General features: G+C 42.5%; 1 protein-coding gene across 2 annotated transcripts in view; it reads left to right on the top strand.

The window, feature by feature from the left end:
• The first annotated feature begins 1,757 nt into the window (after nt 1-1,757).
• PTH1R (parathyroid hormone 1 receptor) overlaps nt 1,758-12,238 on the top strand; it is a 71,287-nt gene continuing 60,806 nt past the window's right edge. The window contains exon 1 of one of the 2 annotated variants that reach the window (XM_074283109.1): nt 1,758-1,820. The gene's annotated coding sequence lies outside the window, so the exon portion shown is untranslated. Of the gene's footprint in view, nt 1,821-11,949; nt 12,089-12,238 lie in introns of those variants that run through there. The other variant, XM_074283110.1, reaches the window with a different exon arrangement.

Below are 12,238 nucleotides of genomic sequence, written 5' to 3'. Positions count from 1 at the left end.
CCCTCAGGTTTCCATGACTGCAAAGAGATGTGAAAGGAGGTATCCTAAAATAAAAAGAAATCTGTTTATAATAGGATGGAGCACAAAAGAGTGCAATAAAATGTTTAATCAATACTTATTATTAAGTACCTGCTATGCATTAAGAACTGTGCTCAACTCTGATGGTACAAAAAGTCCTTGCCCTCAAAGAGTTTATGATCTAATGGTGGGGACCACATACAAAGCAAGCAAATTATATATAGGATGAATGGGAAATAATTTTTAAAAGGAAATTCCTAGAATTAAGAAGGGTTGGGGGAGACTCCCTGTAGAGGTGGAATTTTAGCTGGTATTTAAGGAAAGCCAGAGGTCAGCAGTCCAAGTGGAGGGGGGGAAAGCATTTCAAGCATGGGGATATCTAGAAATGGAGAATCTTGTTTACATAACAACTACGAGGTTAGTGTCATTGGACTAAAGACTATGGGTTGAGGAGTGGGATATAAAGAGAATGGAAAAATAAGAGAGTCACTGGGGGAGAAGGCAGGGCTTAGGAGTAGTACCAAGGTCAAAGAAGAGTGCTAGGGGAAGGAAGATTTTTATTTAGGCAGCTGGTGACTAGGAATCACAGTGATTAGGGAGGAAAAGGATGGAATTTAAAAGCTATAGCCCTAGAAATACCAATTCACAAGGCTGTCACATTTAGGAGGCCAATAATAAAAGAAGAAAACAGTAGGAAAATGGAAAACAGGTAAGACATCCTAGTCACCAAATGTCTGCTAATAGACTTTCCAGAGACCTGACTGAAGTTACCCCAAAAGAAGATCGTATAACTTGGCTCCTTCTCTTAGGTGGTTCTCCGGCCCTGCTGAGTTCCAGGAAAGCTTCTTGGAGGAGATCCCACCTGGGCTGAGTTTCCCCAGGAAGCACTCCAGTTAGTCAAGGTTCTTCCTAAAATGTAGCATTCAGGATTGAACATAATATTCTAAAATAGGATTTGACTGGGGTATCGGCCAGTAGCACCATCATCTCCCTTATTCTGTATATTACATTTCTATTAATGCATGCTAAGATTAATTTAGCATTTCTGGCTGCCTACCATGATGCATTGTTAACTCATTGTCAACTTACACCAGAAACCCCAGATTTTTTCAGATAAACTGTTATCTTGGTACTCCTACCCTATCCTATATGGAATATTAAGTATGAGAGTACTGAAACAGAAGTAGGGAGAGAGAGACTGACACACAGGCAGAAAAATAGACAAATATAGTGTGAGAAAAACACGGTGAGGTAGAGAAATGCACAGAGACAAAATAGAGAGTCAGGAGTAGACACACATAGAGAATCAGAGTCCATGCTTGTTAAACCTGAAATTTAAAAGAAAAACAGGCAGAGAGAGATGGACAAAAACAGAGAGAGAACTAAAAAGAGACAGGAGTTGAGAGACTAAGAAGGGGAGAGAGAGAGGGAGGAAGGGAGAGGAGAATGCATTGGACACTATGCCAGCCTGACCTTTGCCTTGGTGCTACACCAGTAGTCAGGGGAGCAAAGTTCCCCAGCAGTACGTGCTTCACAAAAAATTAATTAAAATTGTTGTGTGTGTGTGTGTGTGTGTTTTTTAAAAGCTCTGGCTCAGACCTTCTCCTCCATGCCCTTCTGTCCTCCCCCTCTTCCTTCTTCCTCCTCCCTGCCCATCCCCATCCTCCTCCTCTCCTCGTAGGCAGGACCTGGTGCCTCAGAGGCTGCTGCTTATCGTTAACTCCTGGTGTCCCCCAATCCGGGCACAGCCATTTGGTTGCTAGACAGGGGCCAGCCCACTGAGCTGGCACATCAACTTCTGGGTAAGTCTGGGGAATTGAGATCTATTTAAGTCTTGAGTGTTGTTGAAAAAAATCATAGGCAGAGGCCCCCTAGCCAGGATTTCTGGGCCAGGCCCAATGTCCCAAGGAAGGACTATTTCTCCTTCCTTCTGGTATGGCTAAAATAAGACAAAGGGGACGGACAGGGGTCACCCTATAGAAATGTCTTGGTTTATCTGTGAGCATTGTGGGGCTAGGAGGGTCACTCTATATTTCAAAACCAGGGAGAACATTTTGCTTTATTACATGTTGTATGGAGATTGTCCAGTATTTATTGGGTGGGTGGTATTAAATGCAATGCTTTGGATTCTTGACTGGGGATGATTACACTCAGTTTTGAATGATCTGGAGTCTCATTTCCTTTGTACTGATACTAATTATAGAGAATTGACTGTCATGTTTCAGGGAAGATGGGTTTGACCTTGAGCTGGAGATGAGCAGAAATGAAGGGAATTTAGGAAACTGAATGGTGGGAAGAGGCTTGGATTTGGGTCTGGACTCTCTGAGTATCATAAATCCTCACCAGGCCTTTGTAAAAGGAGACAGTTGATAAGATAATATCTAAGGCCCCTTTTAGCTCTAGCTCATCCCTACCTCTCTATAATTTCTATGTCCACTTCCATTCCTTAAAGAGAGACTTAGAGTATGGAGTGTGTGTGTGTGTGTGTGTGTGTGTGTGTGTGTGTGTGTGTGTGTGTGTATGTCTGGCCCAGCTGCCCTGCAGGAGCCTCAGAAGAGGCAGGGGAGAGGGGAGAAGGGCTGTGAGCTCCAAGCTCTCTCCCACCCCCAACTCCCTGCTCATTCCTCACTCAGCAAATACCATCCTTCCCAGGGATATGAGGCATGTGACCAGGGTTTAGGGCTCATTCTATAACTGAGGTCAGTGCTCAGTCTGTGTCCAGGATTAAGGCTCAATCTGTAACCAGGGTTAGGGTTCAGTCTGGGCCTGGAATTAGGGACCTATGACTAAGGTCTGGGCTCAGGACACAATGGATCTCTTCCAGAATGAAGGAATCAAACTTTTCCTGTCCAAGAAGGGGTGGAGGTGCGGAATCCCTAGAGAAAAGGGGATGGGCAGCTGAGCCACTTGGGTCGGTGGGCACACGACTGCAGAGTCCAGTGAGCAAAGCCAGTGGTTTTCCTGTTTGCTACTCACGCTGGGTCCTGGCTCGGGGCAGCCCTGTGTACCTTGGCTGGTACCTTACACACAGGGGCTGAGGATGATGGAGCCAGCGAGGGGTCAGAGCCAACTTCTCTACCTCCCTTCCATTTTCCCATAGTGGCTCTAAGCCAGTAGCCCCAGTCTCCCTTGGCCTCCAATCTCTAATCCCAAAGCCCTGGCTGTGAGCCCTAGAAGGAGGAGAGAAATGGGGTGAGGGAGGGAAAAGAGAGGACAATTAACTTCAGAGGTAGACAGTATTCAATCCCAGTCCATTAAAAATTCAATCTGGTTTAAAATGCAATTCAGTTCAATTCAACTCAAGAGCCTCAGCTCATGTGTCACATTTAAATGATTACCCAAAGACAGATCTCTTAAAATCATCAGACCCCTCAACAGACATAGTCCTCTATTTATTAAGTACCCCCACAGGGTACTTCAAGGTACCATTTTTTTCGGGAGATGCCTATTAAAAAAACAAAACAAAACAAAAACTGTCAGATTACCAGGACTCCAGTCCTGATTCTAGCAGTTACTAGCTGTGTGACATGAAACAAGTCATTGTCCTAAACCTCACCTTTCAGTTAGGAATAATTGCATCCTTTACAGGGTGATTATGAGCAAAGTGTGTTCCTTAGAACATTATAGAAATGTGAACTGTAATTATTATTACTCCCCCCTCCAACCCCACCCCTTTCCTGCTCAAAAACTGACCTGCCATGCATTCCATCCCCTCCGGGCTCTATACTTGCCTAATTTGGTTAACTAATTCCTGCTAATGGATCAGTGGGTGCTAACAGGTTAATGTATCACTTTCAAGGTAACATAATTGCATCTTTACAAGGACCTTGAGGGGAGGAGGTGAGAGGGAATAGTTTACCTCAAGCAAAAGCGATAAATAGTTAATGGTGGAATTATAGCAGGGAAATGGAGGGTGGGGAATGCAGACATGGATTTATCCTCCCCCCCCCCTCCCTACAGTGGACAGACCCTCAAAACAAAATTAGAATTTTAGAACCCACTTAAGGAGTTTTGAACAGGAAGGGACCTGGGATCATCCCTTGAGCCAGATTCTTGTTTTACAAGGAAAATAACTTGAGACCCAGAGGGGAGAATTCAATTTGTCAAACATTTATTAGGCACTTCTAAAGGTCTCATCATTCCATCTTCTGGGGATACAAAGCTGACAGAAACAGAAAGGTTCCAGTCCCTGACCTCAAGTGCTGCCATTTTACTCTAGGATGCAATTCGTGCTAACTTTTCACTGTAGGGTGCAATTCCTACACAGAAAAGAAAAAATAGGGTAAATTGGGAAGGAACCTGGCACTGGGAAGAAGAGTCTTCTCACCCCTGAGCTGAATCTTGAAGCAAGGGAATTCTGAGTATCAGAGATAAGGAGGGAACACATTCTTTATCTAATGGAGAATTCCCTAGGATCATAGATGAAAAGCTAGAAAGTTTTTGCCTAACATCTCTTGTTTCACAGAAAAAGAGATCCAGAGGTCAATTGTCACAGAAGTAGTAATAGGACTTGAACCCAGGTCCTTATAGTCCAAATCCAGCATTCATTCTACACTGTGCCAAAAAAGTGACTTGACCAAGATTGTCAAGTAGGACATATGTAGCTAATCATATTAATAATCATTGATTGTCTTAATGGTAACATTTTTACAGCCTACTTTCCTCATAATACTTTTGGGAGGGAAGAAATCCAGTATGATCTCCCCCATTTAAAAGAAGAGGAAACTGGGGGAGAAGGAGGATGAATTGCTTGAAGTCCCATAATTGGAAAGTATCCTGGTTCTTTCCACTAACTACGCTGACTCTAGCCAGCTAGAGACATTCTGTATTCAGACTTTATTCCTCTAAGGACTTCAGTCTCAAACAGCGTTTTCATGGATAAGCCCACATTCCCCTCTGATCATATTTTGACTTCTTTGTATCCCTGGGTTTAGCATAGTAGCTAGTACATAGTAGGTACTTAATATATGTTGACTAACTGACTCACAACCAGAGCCTAACTATACAAGTTCCCAACTCTAGAGAGTTATTTGGAGCTGGGACAAGCCTTGGCAGGGACCTTCTTCTCTAGGGTCCCGTTGAATGTCTGGATATATTTGCTTAACCCTCAAGTATTTATATATTCATAGACAGAAGCCTGCCTGTTTCCAAATCCAGCCAGGGCTTCCAGGTTTTAGGGCTAAGAAACAGACTGACTATAGGTTATATTTTGCTCCACTTGATGACTTCTTCATTCTCCAAGTTTTCTCCTCCCTATGAAAGAAAGAATAGCAAGGCCCAGTATATTAATCCCCTCACACCCTCACCCCTATTCCCATGCATAACCACTACAAGAGAATCACAAAACAGAATATTCATGCTGGATGGGACTTTAAAAGTCATCAATCCAAAACCTTTACTTTGCAGATGAGGAGACTGAAGACCAGAGAAAGGAAGAAATGAACTGCTTTGGTAGGTAATGAGTCCCCATCACTGGAGTTCTTCAAATAGAAGCTAGATGAGAATTTACCAAGAGTGTTATAAAGGGGATTCCTGGCTAGCTACAAGTTGAACTAGATTTCCATTGGGGTTCCTTCCAACTCAAAGATCCTAATAAACACATGCTCTCTCTGAAGCCTACTCACCCTGACCTTCCCCTAGCCCCATTCCCTCTGTCTCAAACACTATCCCGAGGTCCAACTTGCTCAGAGCCCCCAAACAAAACCTTAACTTAGGGCACAGGGTGACATGTTGTAAAGATATAGTCAGGACACCAGGACAGAAATAGAGGACCAGAGAGAAACACTAAAGAAATCATAAGCCAAATTCATAAATTGACCATTTCAAATTATCTCAAGAAGAAAAAATCCTTTTCCTGGTTCCTGTATGAACTCTAGTCATTGGTCAGCTCCTAATTCTGGTCATACACGGAGCTCTAACACTGATCTAACCTTTAATCCTGATAACTGATCCCTAACTTTAGTCATTAAACTCTGTCAGGTCACGGACCAACTTTTAAGCCTCTCTCACCTTACTAGTCTTCCCTTGTCCAGCTATCATTCCTCCATATACCATGTCTCATCTATTCATTCCCATTTATCCAAATCTTACCCATCCTGTAAGATACAGCTCAAGACCTATTTATTGTCTTATCTTTCCCCTGACAATCCATACTGCATACCCTATCATTTGAACTTCCCAAAGTAAAGTCCTCCATCAGGAATCCTTTCTTGGCCACTCCAAGCCATGTGATTTTTTTTTTCTCTAATCAGTCTGCAATTCTTTTCAGAATTTCCACAGCAATTATTATCAATAATGTCTGAGCTTTTAATTCCTTACTGTTACACTGTTCTCTAATTGTTTCATAATATCTTAGGCTCTTAGTGTTGGAAGGGACCTCAAGGGATCAACAAGATTATAACCTGCTAAATCAGGAACCCTTTGACAACATCTTTGACTAATGGCAATCCAGGTTCTGTTGGAAGAATTCCAGGGATATGGGGCTCACTACTGTTCCATTTCAAGACAGCTGTAATTTTTAGGAAATTTGACCTGATACTCTTAGCACAGTGTCTTGCACAAAGTAGGCACTTAATAAATATTTGTGAAATTGAACTTTATTGAACCAAAATCTACTTCTCTGCTACTTCTAGCTTTACTTCTACTTCTACCATTAGTCCTAGTTTTTACCCCTGGGACCAAGCAGATTAAGTCTATATATGACAAGAGTTCAAATATTTTAAATTTGTGGCCTTCCCCTAATAATGAAATTGACACTTATAAAGGGGAAGAGACTTGTCCAAGGTCGCATAGATAGGAAAGTAAGCCAAGTTTCAAATTCAGGTCTTCTGACTTCCGGTTCAGCACACTTTCTATTGTATACCATAGCACTCAAAAACCATTTTGCTTCTTTTATCTCTATCAAGAAGAATTATCTTCAGACTAAAAAAGAGCAAATAAAAATGGCAATGAGGGATTTGACCATCACAGACTCTAGAGTGAAATGGACTCATTGCCAGTACTTTCATTGTGTTCATTAAAGTGGCCAGATCTTTGTTGGTCAGAATTAAAACCAGAATATCAGGTCCCATCAATACTTCTGAAAGATAAAAACAATTTCTATCACTTTCTTCAAGGAGATTATCATAAATTTGTATGTTATCTGCTCAATTATATAGAAAGGTCTCTGAGAACATGTATTATATCTTTAGATATCTTCCTTCTTTTCTAATTGGATTATGATCAAAACTGTTCAAAAATCTATCAAAGCTGTGGGAGAGAGAGAATGAAGATCTGAAAAGAAAATTTAATTTTAAAAATCTATCACAGTAAAATTAAACTTCTAGCAAACATTTAGGTAATAGTTCCCCTTCATTATTTGCCTCTGTGCAATCTCTATGGACTATCGGGAAAGCATCATCCATAGACTCCATCCGATTAAGCAATCTGTATTATATACTGTTTCTCTGTTTCTTCTAGCTCCTTTTATCTTCACCCAAATGCTATACTTCTCAGGTTCATTAAGTTCCACACATATGCATGCACACACACATACACTCTCATACATACACATGTATACATTCTCTCATATACACACACCCACACACCACCTCTCTCTCTCTCTCTCTCTCTCTCTCTCTGTCAAAAATTTAAAAAGGTGATTGACCTAATATCATACAACTAGTTGGCAATAGAGCTAAGATTTAAACCTAGGTCTTTTGACTCCAGTGCATTTTGCAAATATAACATTCTGCCTCTCCTCAATTTCCTATCTAGTCTCAGCATTCCCTAGCTATTAATAATGGTTTCTAATAATCAGAACTTGCTTAAAATGGAATGGGCTGAATGAGGTGAGCTCCCTATCACTAGAGTACTTCAACCTGTATATCTCTCATTATTATGCATATGGATTTTTAGTTCAAGTATGAACTGAATTTGATTACATCTGGGGTATTCTAGTAGCTCTAAATCTCTGATAATATGCCACAAAAATCCTCCAAATGGGATGGACTCAGGTATGATCTTGAGAGCAGATCACCTCCCTCTTTAGGGAGGTCATTCCTATCCAATTCAATTCAACAAACATTTATTAATCTTCTTTGTACAAGTCCTCCACTAGAATTCTCCTCCTTTATTTGCTATAATATGAGACAGTGAACAATCTAGTACAATCAAAGAATTTCTGAAGTTGGAATTAGAAAACATACTTTTCAAATCTTGGCTCTGTCAGGAAATAGCCATATTACTATGATCAAATCCCTTCCCCTCTCTGGGCCTCAGTTTCCTTCTCTGTACATGGAGGGAGTTGTGTTAGATATATTGTAAAGTTGCTTCCAATTTTAAATTCTATGATCTTGTGACTGATCATAGATCTAGTGAGTTCTACCCAATATGAAAATTTCAATCAGAAGCCCAAGGATTGGTTGAATATGCCCTAAGAAAAACAGTAGAGCTGAGTAAAGAGGTTCAACAGCAGCAGGTTAGACACCCGGAATACACCAAGACTCAAAGTTCATTTGGCCATAGTAACTTATGCATGTTGTCTGATGCTAGAAGGATTCAAATCCTGTGTTGTCAGAGAAGATTCATGGGATTCCTTGGAGTCTTGATCTTGATAGTTGTCTTGCTCCTCAATCAGAGACCATAATCTAGAGAACTGGATTTTTTTAGCTCTTGAAACGTCACACTGGGGCACTGATGTCCTGATTGGTTAGGACTTTAAGTAGCTCATCATATCTAAGTGGGACTTCACTTAGCCATGCTTTACTTGACTCCCTGGTCATTTTCTCTCCAGCTGTCTTGTTTCCCTTTTCAGTTCTGGAACCATAATCAAATTAATGTTGTCTTTGCCTATGGAAAGTATGTATGATCCACTCTCATATGGCTCCACTTGTCATCCCTGAAAATTTCGAAGCCAAAATATTCTTCCCTGGCCACCACTCCCCTAAATATATTGTCTGCTATAGAAGCTAATCTCCTTGTGGGCAGCAATTGTCTTTGCCTTTGTATTTTTATCCATATACTTTAGCCCAGGGCTTAGAACTTAGTAAATGCTTAATAAATGCTTGTTCATTCATTTGAGGCCCATAGCACCAACTATGTGCAAGGTATTGGTTCATTTTGTAGACTGAATACTACATATGTGCATACAACTTCATGATGTGGCTATAGACATGTATTAGAAATATGAACCCCAGAATTATCATAACTTGAAGGGTTTTTAATAGTTTATCCTTGATATCAGGGATCTCCAAAAGTTATCATACAAGGACATGTCCAGCTATAGGGAGGCAAGGCAGGACTTCATGTATAGATTTTTGGATCATAACAGCAACTGATATTTATAAAGTATTTTGTGCTTTATAAAATATTTTAAGTACATAATCTCATTTGATCCATATGACAGCTAGGCAAGGGAGGTCTAACCCTATTAATATCCTTATTACAGATAAAGAAACTGAGATTTGGGACAGTTAGAGGATTACACATGATCAAACAATAACTATTAAGAGCAGAATTCTCACCATAAGCTCTTCTGCTCCAAGTTTGCACATTTGCCATAATGCCACACTCAGGTACGGTACCTGAAAGTTCACCTATTCTAGCCCTCTCATTTTATAGATGAAAAAACAGGCTCAGAGAGAAGGGTCTTGAGCAAGGTCATAAAGGCAGCATGTAGAAGAGCTAAGAAGGAAACCTACATCTTCTCTCTCCAAATCTGATGCCCTTTAAAATGAACTGTATTATAGATTCCAATAGGAGGTGAGAGAGGAAAATGGAAACTCTATCCTCTCTGGATAATGGGTCTTGACTGCATTCTTGATTAGCTATGTCCTAATAAAAGGCTGATAGTTCTTTCTTCCAAACCCCTTTGTGAAATTTATCTCCTCCATTTCCACTTTACAATGGCAGAACAAGATAGTATATCAGACTTCTCCTCCATACCCATAAAATTAAGTTAGTCCTCTTTTCCGCCAGTAAGCTTTCATCTCTTTCATTGATTATATATCCTTTCTGCTCAATCCAGATTCCTTCAGTGAGCACCCATATTCCTCAAAGAGTCCATCTCTGAAATACAAAGAGCCTCAATCTAAGAATCAGAAAATCTGTGTTCTAGTTCCAGTTCTTTTATGAACTTGATATATGACTTCCTCTTTCCAGACTTTGGTTTTCTAATTCTTAAATGAATGGGGAAACAGAACAGGGAGGAATAGGAGGACATTGTACCAGCTCATCTCTTAGTCAGCTCCGAAGGTTTAAAATTCTCCCCTCTCCTTTATGATCCCTGTCTTTACCCCAAAAATCCACAGGAGGCCTCTCCTTCTCTATACTTTTTCTCTTTTTCTACCTATCAGAAGTATCTCAGTGGAGGGAAATGAGGAAAGAAACTTTCAAATAATACAACAGAGTTCCCTGCACTCGAGGACCCAGTCCTCCAATTTCCCGCCTTTTCAATGGTTATTGTCTGAAGAGCTAAACTCAAAAAGAAGTGAAGGGAGCCAAGCTTTCTTTGTCCTGCTATACACCTACCTCTCAGATCGCATAGCCTGTCTGCCCAAATAAGCTACCCAGGGTTGGTCTTGTAGACAAAGGAAAACGGAGAGATAGAAAGAAGAAAGAATATGAGAGACAGGGGAAGAGAAAAGGGTGTGTGGGAAGAAGAGAGTAAAGTAAGGGAGAAAAGAAAGGGAGATAAAGACAAGCAAGGGGGAGAGAGACATAAAAGGAGAAAAGAGAGAAAAGAGGGAAAGGAATGCAGAAGGACAGAGACGAGAGAGAGAGAGGAAGGAGAAGAGAAGAGACAGATATAAGAGAGAGAGAGAGAGAGAGACAGAGAGAGAGAGAGAGAGAGACAGAGAGAGAGAGACAGAGAGAGAGAGAGACAGAGAGAGAGAGAGAGAGAGAGAGAGAGAGAGAGAGAGACAGAGAGAGAGAGAGAGACAGAGAGAGAGAGAGACAGACAGAGAGAGAGAGAGAGAGAGAGAGAGAGAGAGAGAGAGAGAGAGAGAGAGAGAGAGAGAGAGAGGTGAGAGTGAGAGTCGATATCCAGAGATGAGGATTTCAGGCTTTACCAGGAAACCTTGCTCTGGCCCTGGAAAGAGGGGCCTTTTCATGAAGGAACTGAAGGCACCTATTCAGACGCTGAGGGGCTGTTGCAATTAGAAGGAAAAAAAATTAACCCAATAGCAATTTCATGGGAAAAAAATAATAAAGTGGGTCGTCTGGAGCCCCTACCTTCGGGGTGAACTGGGGAAGAACTGAAAGAGAGACTGATGAAGGGACTGACGGACTCACTAAGGACCACTGACGTGCAGCCCCATTCTCTGGAGCCACGTAGCTCCTGGAACGGGGGCGTAATCGCTCTGTGTTCCACCTAGCTTTCCCCTATCCAGGCATCTTCTTCTCATGTACCCAAAATCTGAAGTGGGAGGCATGAAGTGGAGGAAAGAAAAAAAATATCAGCCCCCCTCTCTCTGAAACCAATTCCGGGGGATATGAATGAACTGGTCCAGCGGGAATGGTGGGACAAACCCTGGACCTCAGCAGCATCTAGCACACACTAACAGTAAAGGACTCTCGGTCTGGGTTTAGGAGGTTATTGAGGTGGGGGGTGTGGGGGTTCGTGGCGTCCCCCTCCCAGCCCCTATAACCTGGGACCTCAGGGCTCCTCCCCCATTTCAAACGTCCTCCTCCTTTCCCTCCTCCTCCTCCTCCTTCTCCTCTCCCCCCTCCCCTCCCTGTAAACACTGTCAGTGTGGTGTTCCGGGCCGGAGTAGCTGGGTAGCGAAGGAGGGAACCAGAGGGAAGGACAGCAAGCAAGGCAGAGAGAAAGAGGAAAGGAACAAAAACAGACGGGGAAAAAATTAGGGAGAGAGCCAGTCTGGAGAGAAAGGAAGCCGAGGACCAGGGTGGGGGGGTGGACGAGGTGGGGAGGAGCAGGAGGAGGGCGGGGGCAGGGAGGGGGGTAGGAGGGGGCCCCGGCGCCCGATGAAGTCCCCCCGGGATCGCGGACGGGGCGCTGTCCTCGGGGGGCCGTCGGGGGGTCCCCCGACATCCATGGCAAAGCGGGGCCCGAGGCTACCGGCTCAGAGTAAGTGTTAGTATATGTGTATTTGTGTGTAGTGTGCTTGTAAAGTGAGGGTGGAGTGGATGTGCTGGAAGCTCGGAGTTAGGACAGATGGGGAACTGAGCAGGCCGGGGGTCCTGTACCTTCCTATGACTCTGTCTTGGAGCAGACTGT

Source organism: Sminthopsis crassicaudata, chromosome 1, assembly GCF_048593235.1.
Source record: "Sminthopsis crassicaudata isolate SCR6 chromosome 1, ASM4859323v1, whole genome shotgun sequence".
Lineage (NCBI taxonomy): Eukaryota > Metazoa > Chordata > Mammalia > Dasyuromorphia > Dasyuridae > Sminthopsis > Sminthopsis crassicaudata.
This window is presented reverse-complemented; position numbering and strand designations above follow the sequence as displayed.